The sequence below is a fragment of the Lepidochelys kempii genome, chromosome 14, assembly GCF_965140285.1.
Source record: "Lepidochelys kempii isolate rLepKem1 chromosome 14, rLepKem1.hap1, whole genome shotgun sequence".
Taxonomy (NCBI): Eukaryota; Metazoa; Chordata; order Testudines; family Cheloniidae; genus Lepidochelys; species Lepidochelys kempii.
Genome location: NC_136393.1, coordinates 23,150,435 through 23,163,932, shown reverse-complemented (window position 1 = coordinate 23,163,932; position 13,498 = coordinate 23,150,435). Strand labels below are relative to the sequence as shown.

The 13,498-nt window shown below is 47.4% G+C and overlaps 1 protein-coding gene across 3 annotated transcripts in view; it reads right to left on the bottom strand.

The window, feature by feature from the left end:
- Window positions 1-13,043, bottom strand: part of PIK3R5 (phosphoinositide-3-kinase regulatory subunit 5) — a 96,219-nt gene extending 83,176 nt beyond the window's left edge. For all 3 annotated transcript variants that reach the window (XM_073310451.2, XM_073310444.1, XM_073310450.1), the window contains exon 1: window positions 12,903-13,043. The gene's annotated coding sequence lies outside the window, so the exon portion shown is untranslated. The remainder of the gene's footprint in view (window positions 1-12,902) is intronic.
- Between the last annotated feature and the right edge of the window lie 455 nt (window positions 13,044-13,498).

Genomic DNA, 13,498 nt, shown 5'->3' with positions numbered 1-13,498 from the left:
CAGCCCCCTGGGAGGGGCACATAGGAACATTGGGGGGAGCTGTATCTGCAGACATCCTCCCCACAATAACTAAGCAGCATGAATGATGAGATTTCACAGAGAGCAGGTCTAGCTTTAGATGCCAGCAGCAAGAACATAAGAACAGCCATACTGGATCAGACCAAAGGTCTCTCTAGCCTAGTGTCCTGTCTTCCGACAGTGGCCAATGCCAGGTGCCCCAGAGGAAATGAACAGAACAGGTAATCATCAAGTGATCCACCCCCTGTCGCCCACTCCCAGCTTCTGGCAAACAGAGGCTAGGGACACCACCCCTGCCCATCCTGGCTAACAGCCATTGATGGACCTATCCTCCTTGAATTTATCTAGTTCTTTTTTTAACCCTGTTATAGTCTTGGCCTTCACAACATCCTCTGGCAAAGAGTTCCACAGGCTGACTGTCCGTTGTGTGAAGAAATACTTTCTTTTGTTTGTTTTAAACCTGCTGCCTATTAATTTCATTTGGTGACCCCTAGTTCTTGTGTTATAAGAAGGAGTAAATAACACTTCCTTATTTACTTTCTCCATACCAGTCATGATTTTATAGACCTCTATCATATCCCCCCTTAGTCGTCTCTTTTCCAAGCTGAAAAGTCCGTCTTATTAATCTCCCCTCATACAAAAGCCATTCCATACCCCTAATCATTTTTGTTGCCCTTTTCCGACCCTTTTCCAATATATCTTTTTTGAGATGGGGCGACTACATCTGCATGCAGTCTTTGGGGAATCAACACAATGTGGTACTGACAGGACAGAACTGTTTGCAGAATGGTTGGAAAGGAGATGTGCAAACTATCACTTCCTCCAGGCTTATTTTTAAAACATCTTTCTTGGTATTAGCGCTGTCACAGGGCAAGCTCTATTTTTGTTTTTGATGTACAGAAAGATAGGGGGGAATTCCACTCCCAACCCCTCTAAAATGACGAAGGAGGATTTTGATCATGCTGAGAAAGAATGATGCTAATTTTGTCCCACCAAGTCATCTCCAGCACAGACTGCAACAAATCTGTACTTTGCCCACCAGACCAAATCCTCCTCCAAGACTCTCCTCCGCGTAAACTATCCCACATAGAAGCATAGAAATGTTGGTCTGGAAGGAACCTGGAGGGGTCATCTTGTCCAGCAGTTCTCAACCGGGGGTCCACAGCCCCCAGCTGGTTTCAGGAAGAAAAATCAGAGCCCTGAACCCCCTGAGGCTCCTCTGCCAGGCCCTGGAGCTTTTAAAGCATGTTGGGGGGGGGCCCACAGGGAGAAAAAAAAGATGGAGAACCCCTACTCTAGTCTGTCCATCTGCACTGAGGCAAGAACATGTAAACCTAGAGCATCCCTGACAGGTGCTTGTCCAGCCTGTTCTTAAAAACCTCCAGTGATGGGGGTTCCACAGCCTCCCTCAGAGCCTATTCCAGAGCTTAGCTACCCTTAGAGATAGACAGTTTTTCCTAATATTTAACCAAAATCTTCCTTGCTGCAGATTAAACCCATTACTTCTTCTCCTACCTTCTGTGGACATGGAGAACATCATCCTCTTTATAACAGCCCAGAACATATCTGAAGACTTATCAGGTTCCCTTCTCAGTCTTCTTTTCTCCAGACTAAACATGCCCAGTTGTTTTAACTTTTCCTCAGATGTCAGGGTTTCTAAACCTTTTATCATTTTTTGTTGCTCTCCCCTGGACTCTCTTCAATTTGTCCTCATCTTTCCTAAAGTGTGTGCCCAATCCTGGATACAGTACTCCAGCTAAGCCCTCACTAGTGCCAAGAGGAGAGGGACAATTACCTCCCATGTCTTACATACGACACGCCTATTAATATACCCCAGAACATTAGCTTTTTTCGCAACTGCATCATACCATAATACATTTGTGATCCACTATAACCTCCAGATCCTCTTCAGCAGTGCTACTCCGTCCAGCCAGTTATTCCCTATTTCGTATTTGGGGACTTGATTTTTCCTTCCTATATGTAGTTCTTTGCACTTCCTAAAAGTAGTACTTTGCATTTGTCTTTACTGAATTTCTTCTTGTTCATTTCAAACCAACTCTCCAATATATCCAGCCTGTTTTGAGTCCTAATCTTGTCCTCCAAAGAGCTTCCAACCTCTCCCAGCTTGGTGTCATCCATACATTTTATAAGTGGAAATGAAAATATTGAGCTCAAGACTGACCCCTGTTGGACCTCACAAGATACATCCTCCCTGTTTGACAGCAAGCTATTGATAACTACTCCTCAAGTAAGTTTTTTTTTCCAACTAGTGTTGCTCCCACATTACAGTAATTTCATCTAGATCACATTTCCCTTGTTTGCTTATGAGAATGTCATGTGGGACTGTGTCAAAAGCCTTACTAAAAATCAAGATATGTCACATGCTAATCTCCCAGACAGGCAACGCAGAGCAGTCTTCAAATGGGAGATGCACTCACTGTTTATAAAAACAAAAACAAAAAACCATGCATCTTGTCAGAAAGCAGCTAAATGCAGAATGGACATATGTTTTTCTCCCCAGCTCTGAATTCAAGTCATCATTTCTAGGAAACAGGTATTCCCTCCCATGTTACTTTATTAGAGGATTCCTTCCAACTGTTACAAGTGTCAAAAATTTAGGGCAGTCAGAAAAAGACATCTCAGCTCTTTAGATTGATTCATAGCATACACATAACATTCTAACATCTTAATAAGGAGATCTATTAGTCTCTGAAATAAGTTCCCAAAGGAAACTATGGAACCCTATTGCTCAAGAAATTTAAAAACTATGACCTAACAGGTCTCATCTATGGTTACTTAAAAGCTACCACTATATGCTGGGAATTATTCTTTCTGAAGTGCAGCTCAACTCTGAAAATTAACTTTCTAAAAACAACATCATGGTGCTCCTTGTTTCTCATTGCCCAGTAATTCTAGATCAACTGTGCTCAATTTACAAATCAAAAGATGTTTTAACGGTCAGTCCTGCAGATTAAGCCTAGGATCGGAGATTCAAGCTGATTTCTTCCTTTCTCAAGCATCTTCACTGGTAATAAAAAGTCACATAGTATAAGATGTGTCCTTGGCAACACCTGTCCTCACAAAGATTGCTCTCAGTAATACCTGAGCAGTCCCACTGCCTTTTATGGAGTTGCACAGATATAACTGAACTCAGTAACCATCCTGCTGAACACAATCCAGTTCACTCCTCCATTGCGGTGTGTGATATGCCAGGCTAACTGGGGAGGGCGGCAGCTTGTTTTCCTCACAGCAGAAATGACTCCAAACACAAACACGTATCTAACTCGATGATTACATAAAGGTCAGTACATAGTCACTTTTCAGAGAGAAAATGCACATGTTCCTGGCATCAATTACAAAAAAAGAAACCCACCTCAGCCTTTATCATAACAGTGAAGCTTAGTTTCATTTGGTATGATACTCTCAACTACAACTTCAGTATCAAGCCTGAGGAAGATTTAACTTGAGATAGCGGTGGGGTTTGATAGTTTCACTTGTAGGATTGAGCATTCCGTCACTGGCACGCAATGGAAACTCCACCATTGCTATTCACAGGGCAGAGGAAAGGGAAGAATTGTTAAGGAAGTTATAAAGCACCCTGATCGAATTGGCCCTGTCAACACTGGTTCTCCACTTGTGAGGTAACTCCCTTCTCTTCATGTGCCAGTATATTTATGTCTGCATCTGTAATTTTCACTCCATGCATCTGAAGAAGTGGGGTTTTTACCCACAAAAGCTTATGCTCAAATAAATCTGTTAGTCTTTAAGGTGCCACGAGACTCCTTGTTGTTTTTGTGGATACAGGCTAACACGGCTACCCCCTGATATAAAGCACCTGGACACTTTTGTAAAACCTAGCTTCTTATCCTGCTAAAGCAACACTCCCTAACCTGGGGAGCATGAGCAGCGGGGACGGGGAACACTGCAGGACCCTGAGCCTGCCCCAGACCTACTGGGAAAATGTTTAAAAAGTGACCCAAACCCATTCATGAAGTCTAAATCCAGAAGCACTACCCATAGAGTCTAAGGGACCACTGCAACCATCTAGCCTGAGCTCCTGTTTAAACACAGGCAACAGACCTTCTCTGAAATAACTCTTGTTCGAACTAGAGCCTATCTTGAAGGCACAAGACAATAACTGGCATTTGAAAAGGCTTGTCGGGGATTTGAACCCAGAACCACTCTCAAATACTGGGTAAGAATTATATGCCTATACCAACAAGCTACTCATTGGTGGTAGGTGAAGCTTCCCCTAGGGAAGGCTAGCTCCCTGCCCCACCTCTTCCAACCTCGTCTCTACCCCTGTCCCCTCCCCACTTGCCATGTCCCACCAAGAGACCCCCGCACTCGCCTGGTCCCTCCTCACCCCCCCAGCCACCGTGAGACCCCTCTCCCACCCACCTCCTCATTCCCCCACCAGGCACCCCCATCCACCACTGGCTCGCTGCGTCCCCCTTCACACACCCTGCCCCAGCAGGGGAAAGGAGGAATGCAGCGGTGATCTCTGGGCAGGAGGGGTGGTGTAGTGGAGGAAAAGTTACCAGGCAGGCAGGCAGCAGAAGCGGGCCCTGGGGGACTTGTGGAAGGGGCAGAGCAGGGAGGGGAAGAGGCGTGGCCACACGGCCCAGGTGTCTGGCGGTGGTTGCACTAGGGAAGGCTTAGCCTTCCCTGTCCTATTATAACCCACTGCCCATGAAGCTACTTCCCATGATGGCCTCAAAACATCCAGCCCAGAAGCAGCTCCCCTGGGGGACAGGCTCAGAAAGCAAGCTCCCCTGGATCAAGCTTTGCTTCCCTGCACTTGTGGCACTGTGCCCAGCCACATGCCCAAGTTCTGCCCAGCCTCAAGGAGTCATGAATGGATACCCACAGCAGCCACAAAGGAAAGATAAAAGGAGAGGGCAGAAGAAAGGACACATGGCAACAGCTCCACCAGGACAGAGCATTAAGGGAAAACCAGAGTTTTAACATGTGAAAGGTACATGTGGGTGGTCCCATCATGTAGGTTTGTACCAGGAATAAGTGAATACAGTGATACTGCAATACCATGTAATCATCCCCCTCCCATTATCTCACTGCTCCACTGGCCATCCAGCTTCATTTCTCTCTCCAAAGTGCTCCTGTCTTAAAAGCCCCAGAGATTTGCACATAAAAGATAACATGGTAAGTCATTTCCCTTCCTGCCAATTGGCTGTACTGTTTGCACCTCGAGACCCAGTTGAGATCAGGGCCCCATTGTGCTGGGTACTGTACATATGTATAATAAGAGACATTCCCTGTCCCAAAGAGACTACAGTCTAAAAGGACAAGACAGACAAGGAGGTCAGATGGTAAAAAATAGAGGACAGTTAAATGACTTGCCCAACATCACATAGTGGGGTGGGGAATAGAATCCATGTCTCCCATGTGCCAGTGCTCTACCCACTACTCTGCATTGCCTCTTTTTGGTGAATTCCATATACGAATATGGAGTGATGACTTTGCCCAATAGAGTTATTTTTAAAAACTAGCTTACAAATGCAATTTGTGTCTGCTTAAGTTTTCTAGTGGTGAAACAAAGACACTGCAGGACAGAAGGGTCAGGAAAAAACCCCAGCCCTAATGTTCCTGAATGTTGTTTTTTAACTCCTAAGGTACTAAACAGATTTGCTTGAAACGGAATAGAAAACCAAAAAAACAAACAAAAAACAAATTAAATCTTTACCCTAAGGCCCTGTTTCTAAAACTCCCTTTGCGTAAACATTTCCCACTGAGAGGGAGCCCTAATTGGTAATACGGACACTGTTTCAGCTGCTGACCTCATTGTTCTCAATCATTTAGATTTGCTCCTAGCAAGGTTAAACTGAGTGGTACTGAAAGCCATGTCAAAAGCCGAAACCTCATCTATGCTAGGGTTCCTATCACTACTGACCTTTGGCTAAGCCACTGTTAGCAACAGTGAGACATTTTTCAGAAGTTCCCCCAGCACAGAGTAAAAGTGTGATTCTGATCCACATTTGTTTTCATGGCTCACAAAGGGGTTTAAACCCAATTTATCCTGCAAAATTGCATGCAACTGCAACTATGGATCTGACAGCAACATCTCTCCAGGCTGCAGCTGAAGACCACTCCACCTTCTGACCTGGAGCTGGGCTAGGGTTAGCATGGTCTTGCTAATTTCTAAAGATGGGATGGGTTTTAATGTCCAACATCCATCCAGTTACCCACCCATGCAAGCCAGTTCCACAATACCAAAAGAATCAAGGAATTCTCTGTGTCTCACCTTCAGCATTCTCTGGAACAAGAGAATACAAGAATAAAAGGAGTCTACACAAGCCCAGGTCTGCTTTCTTGGATTGTACATTATCATAATACAAGGAGCAGCTAGGGAATGAAACATATTTATCCACCAAAGCTCCAGTCCTGCAATGTCTTCTAGACGAGCAGATCCCAGCACACACCTGAAGAGAGGAAGGATGTCCCAGGGTGCTAGGACTTGCCAGACCTGGGTTCAGTTCCCTCTTCTGTTACAGGCTTCCTGCGTGACCTGGCCAAGCCACTTCGGTTCTGTCTCCACTGCAGCCAGAGGTGTGACTGCAGCACATGTAGACATACCCAGGCTACCTTTGATCTAGCTAGCTCAAGTAACAACAGCAGTGAAGCTGTAGCAACATGAGCCAGCTGCTTGAGTACACACCCAGAGTCCTGGATGGGCTTATGCAGCCCATGCGGCCGCAGCTTCCTTGCTATGGTCAGTGGAGCTAGCTAGAGCCAAGCTGGCTCAGGTACACGCACGCGTGCTGCAGTCACACCTCTGATTGCAGCATAGAGATACCCTTAAGTCTCTCTTTTGCCAAAGTCCCTCATCTGTACAGTGGGGATAACAGCATTTCCCTATCTCACAGGGGTGATGGGAGGCTGAATAGGCTCACTAAATAGTTCGCTGTAGGGGAGGAATTTTAGGGACTGCGATGTTACCTATTTTTGCAGTCACCACCAGCACTCCCAAAACTTTTATAAAAGGTACTTTATTTAAAGGGTTACTACCTACTCCAAACTGATATCAATAGTTAGTGAGCCCACTATCTTCTACTAAAAAAAAAACTCAGCCAGAGCTGCCGTGTGTCTGAGTAACTGGGCCCCGCATGCTGTGTTCAACAAGTTATTTGGAGCCCACTGTGCCCCTGTAGTTTCTTCAGACTACTGTTTCTTTTGCCTTTCACCCAGCAACAATAGCGACCCAGACTGGATCCACCTTAAAATGAATTTAACCTGGTAGAGAATCTCCTATGGACTCTCGAGTGTCTCAGCAGCAATTTAAGCCCGATCTTTCAACTGGATCTACGTGGCCAGTCCCAAAGAGAGCCCTACATAATGTCTAGAGCATTCTGTGCAGGGTCCATTTGCACAGATCCAATGCAGGATGGCAGCCTCCTTGTGTTAAAAAGGCAAGATTTATAGTGCTATAATATGTTCAATCAGAATTGCAGTCCTATCTTAACCCAAGAACTGCAACTTCATTACCTAAATAGATCATGCTCCCTCTTGTATTAAGGAGCTCAGTCTTCCTCAGTTCACACTGAGCCATTATTTGCCAAGTTTAGCAACACAAAGGCACTGCTAGTGAAGAAACACATGTGCAGGTTCACTTATACAGATTGCCAGAAACAATGAGAAAAAGGAAATGCCACCTGAAAGGATGAGAACTTGTTTGTGGCATAGCCTCTGACTCAAGGATATGGTTTAAATAGACACACCATCAGTGGCTGAAGGAATAGGTTAAGGGATGTACAAACTCATCAAGATACCAGTTAGAAAGAAAGAACTTTGGGAGAAGCATGTTTGATCAAAAAATAAAAATTAAAAAAAAGATACGGAAAACTGGAAGAAAGTTACATCCTTCCTAATACAAGGACAGCTGAGAACTGTGTCAAACAGACAGCAGCATTTCAACAGAGCTTTCCCTCTGTGGATCTACAGTGAGGATAGCCTATAAGTAGTTAGCCAAGTAACATATGCTGTTTTCCTATTTAACTCAAAAATATGACATATGCCCTCGTTAGTGGCAAAAATACACGTGTTCTGCTTTTACCCCTTGTTCCCCTGCAGAACCAGCACAACTGGGAAAGAAAGACCATGCTGGAGTTTATTCCTTCTTGTGCATAAATTGATCATCCCTGTAACTGGAGCATAGCTAACCAATTAGTTACAGGTGTGCATGCAATGCAAACAGTGAGGTTGCCCAACTGCCCCAGAGAAGAATTTGAATCTTTATTACAGGTCATGAGGCATGAAAGGCAGAACCCAGCTTAACTCTCAGATTCTGGGAGAGACTTCAGGGCTGTCATTTAGATAAGCCACCTTTCTTGAAAATGTAGCACACAGGGCACAAAAACAATCAAGACACAAACATGACCATCCATTTTTTACAAAACCACTTTTCACAGGGGTACTGCATCAATTTCACACATGAAAGCTCCAGCTACAGTTCTCATAAATATATTTTAAAAGTCAGCCATGCTTTTGCCTGTCAAATCTCTATGGGGAGATCATTGAGAGATGGTGATATTAATGATAGGGATCATCTTACTGCAAATGTAAGCTGCCTTTTAAATGGCAAAGCCTGAAATCAAAGACTAACAACCTAGGAGTTCATGTAGTCCAAAAAACATGTGTTATAACCACTACTTGCCAAACAGGACACAATTAGTAGGAAAACAAAGTGTTTATCTGCAAGCTTCCAAGAGGGTATTAGAAACAATGAAGAGGAAATACAAAATTAACACTACAGAGGCGCAATTGGCAGCGCCCTGCAAGAGCCTGTTCTTCCCCATGAGGCTCCCTATTCAGTAGCTTTCATTAAGAAAATTGCATCTCAGAAGCATTCCTGCCAGCGTCCTTATTTCCTAATGAAGGCTTGCCAAAGAACTGTGTCTTTTAGCTACTGCACAGCGTACGTTCCATGTTCATCGCTTGCTAGCTGCTCAAATCTTTGCAATTAAAACACCCAAGGAGTCCCATGGAAGCATCATTAGGGAGACAAGTTCTCATGCTGGGTTAATTGGCAGCCAAAGACAAGATCATCAACACACAAAAGCCCCCTTTTGGTGTCTATAACGGGAAGTGAGTTTGGAAACTGCATTTGCTCTCCTCCCCAGAAGGACAATAAAAATGGATTTTTCCCCACCAACTAGGCCCGTGACCAGGAGAGGGAAGGTCGTGTCCACCCTACTGGGACACCTCACAGAGGGGGCAACAGCACAGCACGACGATGACACCAAGTTGCCCGTGCAACAGCCCTTGTGTATCTTTAAGCATTTCACTATTGCGTGGCGTGCGCAGTACGCAAGGCAAGAATCCTGCTAACTACCGCCCATTCACCTGAGCAGCAGCTCAGTGCGCAATGCAGAAGCATACTGACCAAAACCACACAGCCCTGCAGCAACCATGAACTGCATGTTACTTGGTGTGGTTTCAGGAAGTACCTAGTAGAGCAGCCTGGGGATTCACACTTTCGTACATTTAAGAGCCCCAGGCCCAGCCCCCTCAGTCACTGGGCTAGTAAAGGATGTCAGGGCTGCAAAGAGAGTTTTCTCAGTTCCTGGATGGGGAAGGAGTGCTGCACATCAAGCTAAGAGTGGCATTGATGGACTCTGTTTGGCAATGGAAGATCACCACCATCCAGGGCCTCCTGAGGAAGGGGAGAGGTAATCTTCTTAAAGAGAGAAGAAAAAGCAGGAGATCAGCAACTGTATCAATGAGCAGTACTATTTACCAGAACCATCAGGACGAAATGTCCAACCCTGAAATCTCCCCAGCTAAACAGCTCTATAAACCACACAACTGGGCATCAAAGTTTCAGCTAGCGATGAAAAACACACATCAACCCGTGGAGCTAAGCCAGTGGGGGAGCCCCTGTTTCTAAAGGAACCTGATCCAATCCTCGCACCTATTCCAGATAATGGAAAAACAGAGCTCTGAAGCATTTGAAGAGGACCAGAGCTTAAAAGTCAACAGAATTTACACTGCTCCAGGCACACACTTGAAAATGCTCTTGCAGGGCTTGCCCCAATATGCCTTGCACATCGTCCCACGTCTGGGCATCCACTTGAAAGTTTACAAGGAAAACCCCAAGATATAAATTATTCACCCCGCACATTAGGGGCAGGTAAATGTCCACTTTATTAAATAAATATAGAAGTTGAAACCTAGCCCCACTTGATCTGTGGCTGTACCATACAAACGCTGCAAGCACTCCTGTCACTGAGCTGACACAACGACAAAGATGACCCAGTCTTGTCTACGCTAGTGTCCACAGTGTTTCTTCCACGAGCGGAGCTACACCGGTGGTGCAATTACAGCTACAGAGTTTGCTCGTTTATTCAAAGCCGCAAGCACTCCGCTGCACTTGTTAAAGCCAGGCTCTTCTGAGAGCAGAGTGTGGTAATTTTCCTCTGACGCTTTCATCTAGATTCAGTTCTTCTTTTTCATCACATAACATGAATTTTTATTTATAAAGTTAAGTAGAAGAAGCCACAACATAGTTTCGTTTTGCTTCTGTCCCTGCCTGCCATGTAGCCTCTCTCTTTGGTTGCTTGCTAAGAACTTCAGGACCCTGCTCCAACGTGTTTGCTGTCCCCTCCCATCACATCAGGGATGTCCAAACTCTGCCCAACTGACAGGCTGCGCTGGCATCTCACCAGGAGCCCAAAGGCTGCATCAAGTTTACATGAAGTGACGCAGATAGCAGCTGCCTTCATCTTTAATTCACAGGCACAATCCATGGAGGCTGCGTAGCCAGGCATACAAAGGGGCCTGAACACTTGGACCAAGATAGAGCATTGCACGCTTGGACCTGTTGTGATTCCACACCACTTCTCCTCCGTCATAAAGAGCAGGGCACCTATGGATTGTATAGCACAGATCCAGGAGCTATACTTATCCAGCTGGCTGTAATTTGAGCACTCCTGGGCAAGGGGGGATGGAGGGGAGAGGGGCTTCTGCCCAGCAGGGAGGGGAGTCTAGGGGGCTTCAGCCCCATAGGAGGCACCTGTCAGGGCTCGTGGCTTCAGAAGCTCTGAGCCCTGGCAGGTGTGCCCAGCTCTCAAACTTCTGAAGATTATCATATGTGGCTCGGAAGGCGCCAAATATAAATCTCCTTTATATTTTTACCTTTTATCCTCCTCCCTTCCAAATTTCTCATTACAAACTCTGATCTGAAATTCACACATCTGCTTCGTGCTCTGGAATTGTTAGAATTCAAATTTCTGCACCAGTTTTCAGAGCCACCTCAGTATTACTATAAAAAAGTGAAAGACTGAAATAGTGTCTTTTCCCCCAAAAATGTTTTTTATGGCATTTTTCATTTTCCTAAATAGAAGCTTGCAGAATATACAAACATATTATTTAAAAAACTCACTACTGAACAATAACACTGTTGCTGCTTAGCACTACCAGAGAAACCATGACACAGCAATGCAGGCAACCCCAACTTTCATCTCTTGCTGTTGCACCATGACTGCTGGTAGTGACAGTGGGACACAGTGCTACAGACAATCAGCCAGTGAAGCTGAACAAGTGCTAGTAATAGTGTGCAGTTTGAACAAACATGCTAGTGCAGATAACGCCTGAGAGGTTGTTTCTGTATATCTCGTACGCTGCAGCTAGTTCAATCAACTGAGTCTTTTCCCTCCTTTATAACATCTGCATTAAGCCTTTCTCGGAGGTGGTCAGGACAAGCGAGAGCAAAACGGGCACTAGCCTGGATCCAAGCTCCAGCCAGTTGCAGCTGCATAGCAAAATGATCCTTGCGGTGAAGTTTAACTAGGGATGGGAGATTGACGCACTAAAGGAGAGCGGCTCATTGGTCTCCATTCGACTGGGGGAATTCCTGCCGCAGAGAAAGGTGAAGGGACGGTGCCCAGATTTACACTAGATTGGATGAAGCTCCTCAGGGAACAATCCCAAACTGAGAGCCACGTGCATGTAAAAGACCTGGTGGGTCTTGTCTGCTTCTAGATTCTATGTTCCTAGGAGTATGATTTACTCCTGTGTCCATCTGGGCAGAGTCCAAAACCACATTCCATTCCCTATGTGACGTTTTTTGATGGATTCTGTCTCCACGTTAGTGCCTACCCCCATCTCCTCTCAATCCCTGCTGCTTCGGAGGGGAAGGCGGCTCCCCTCTCACAAATCACACATGGATTAGGACTGATCGAAAGCATGTGGTCCCAAATCCTCTCCAGTTATTTCCAGGACTCCAGGCCTGGGAGAGCCAGTGCATTCAATCCTGCCATAACAGGCCACTGTTTAACATCCTCCTGCAGTGGGGGGAGCAGGTCACTGCTTGCTCTCCCACCTGGGGCAGCAGAGACAGAGGCTCAAAAATCCAGCCACTGCAATGACAGGCTGGAGAGCCCCTGGAATTTCCCCGCCCGCCAGCAGGGCTGAGCTGGGACATCCCCCCCAAACCGGGTCCCACACCTGGGATGGCCCATAAACAGCCCAGGAACTTTTCACACCCACCCAGGCTCCGGTAGAAAAACAAGCTTCAGAAATGACTCACCTCTGTATCGCACCACCCGGGGCCTTTCCCCATCGCTCCTGTCAACAGGCGAGACCTCACCCAGCCCTGGAGTCAGACCCCACCCCACGCACGGCGCCCTCGGCCCGGCGGCAGGGTGCTAACAGGCTCGGGGGTGGGCAGCACCCATCCGCATCCGGGCTGAGGGGAAATGCCCGGGCAGGGGCAGCTGCTGCCTCCCCGCTCGGGGCCCCCGGGTCCCGCCGCCCTGCCGGGACGCCAGCCCCACCGATGCCCCAGCCGCCCCCCTGCAGCCCGGCTCGGCCAGCCGGCCTCCGCTCGCCCCCCGGCGTCCAGCCCCAGCCGGGCTCCGCTCACCCACCTGCAGGGCAGCTCCCGCCGGGGCTCACTGCCCATCCTGGGTCCCGCGGCAGCGCTACAGCCCGCGGCGCCGGGCTGGGTCTCCGCAGCGAGCCGCTTCCATGGCCGGGATGGAGCCGAGGCAACGTAGCCGCCGCTGGGCTGCACCAGCGAGGGACCGGGACGCGCTGGGCGGGGGCGGGCCGCGGGCGGGGCGGGGCTGAGCGGCTGCCTCTGCCTCTGCCCTGCAGCGCAGCCGAGCCCGGACCGGCACTGCATGGCACGGGGCGTCAAGCAGCCAGCGCTGGGGAGAGAGAACACCCGTGTCTGTCTGTCCCCAGCCACATCTGTCCTCATACACACCGCTCTGTCTGTCTGTCCCCAGACCCATCTACCCCCATACACACCGCTCTGTCTGTCTGTCCCCAGACCCATCTACCCCCATACACACCGCTCTGTCTGTCTGTCCCCAGCCACATCTGTCCTCATACACACCGCTCTGTCTGTCTGTCCCCAGACCCATCTACCCCCATACACACCGCTCTGTCTGTCTGTCCCCAGACCCATCTACCCCCATACACACCGCTCTGTCTGTCTGTCCCCAGCCACATCTGTCCT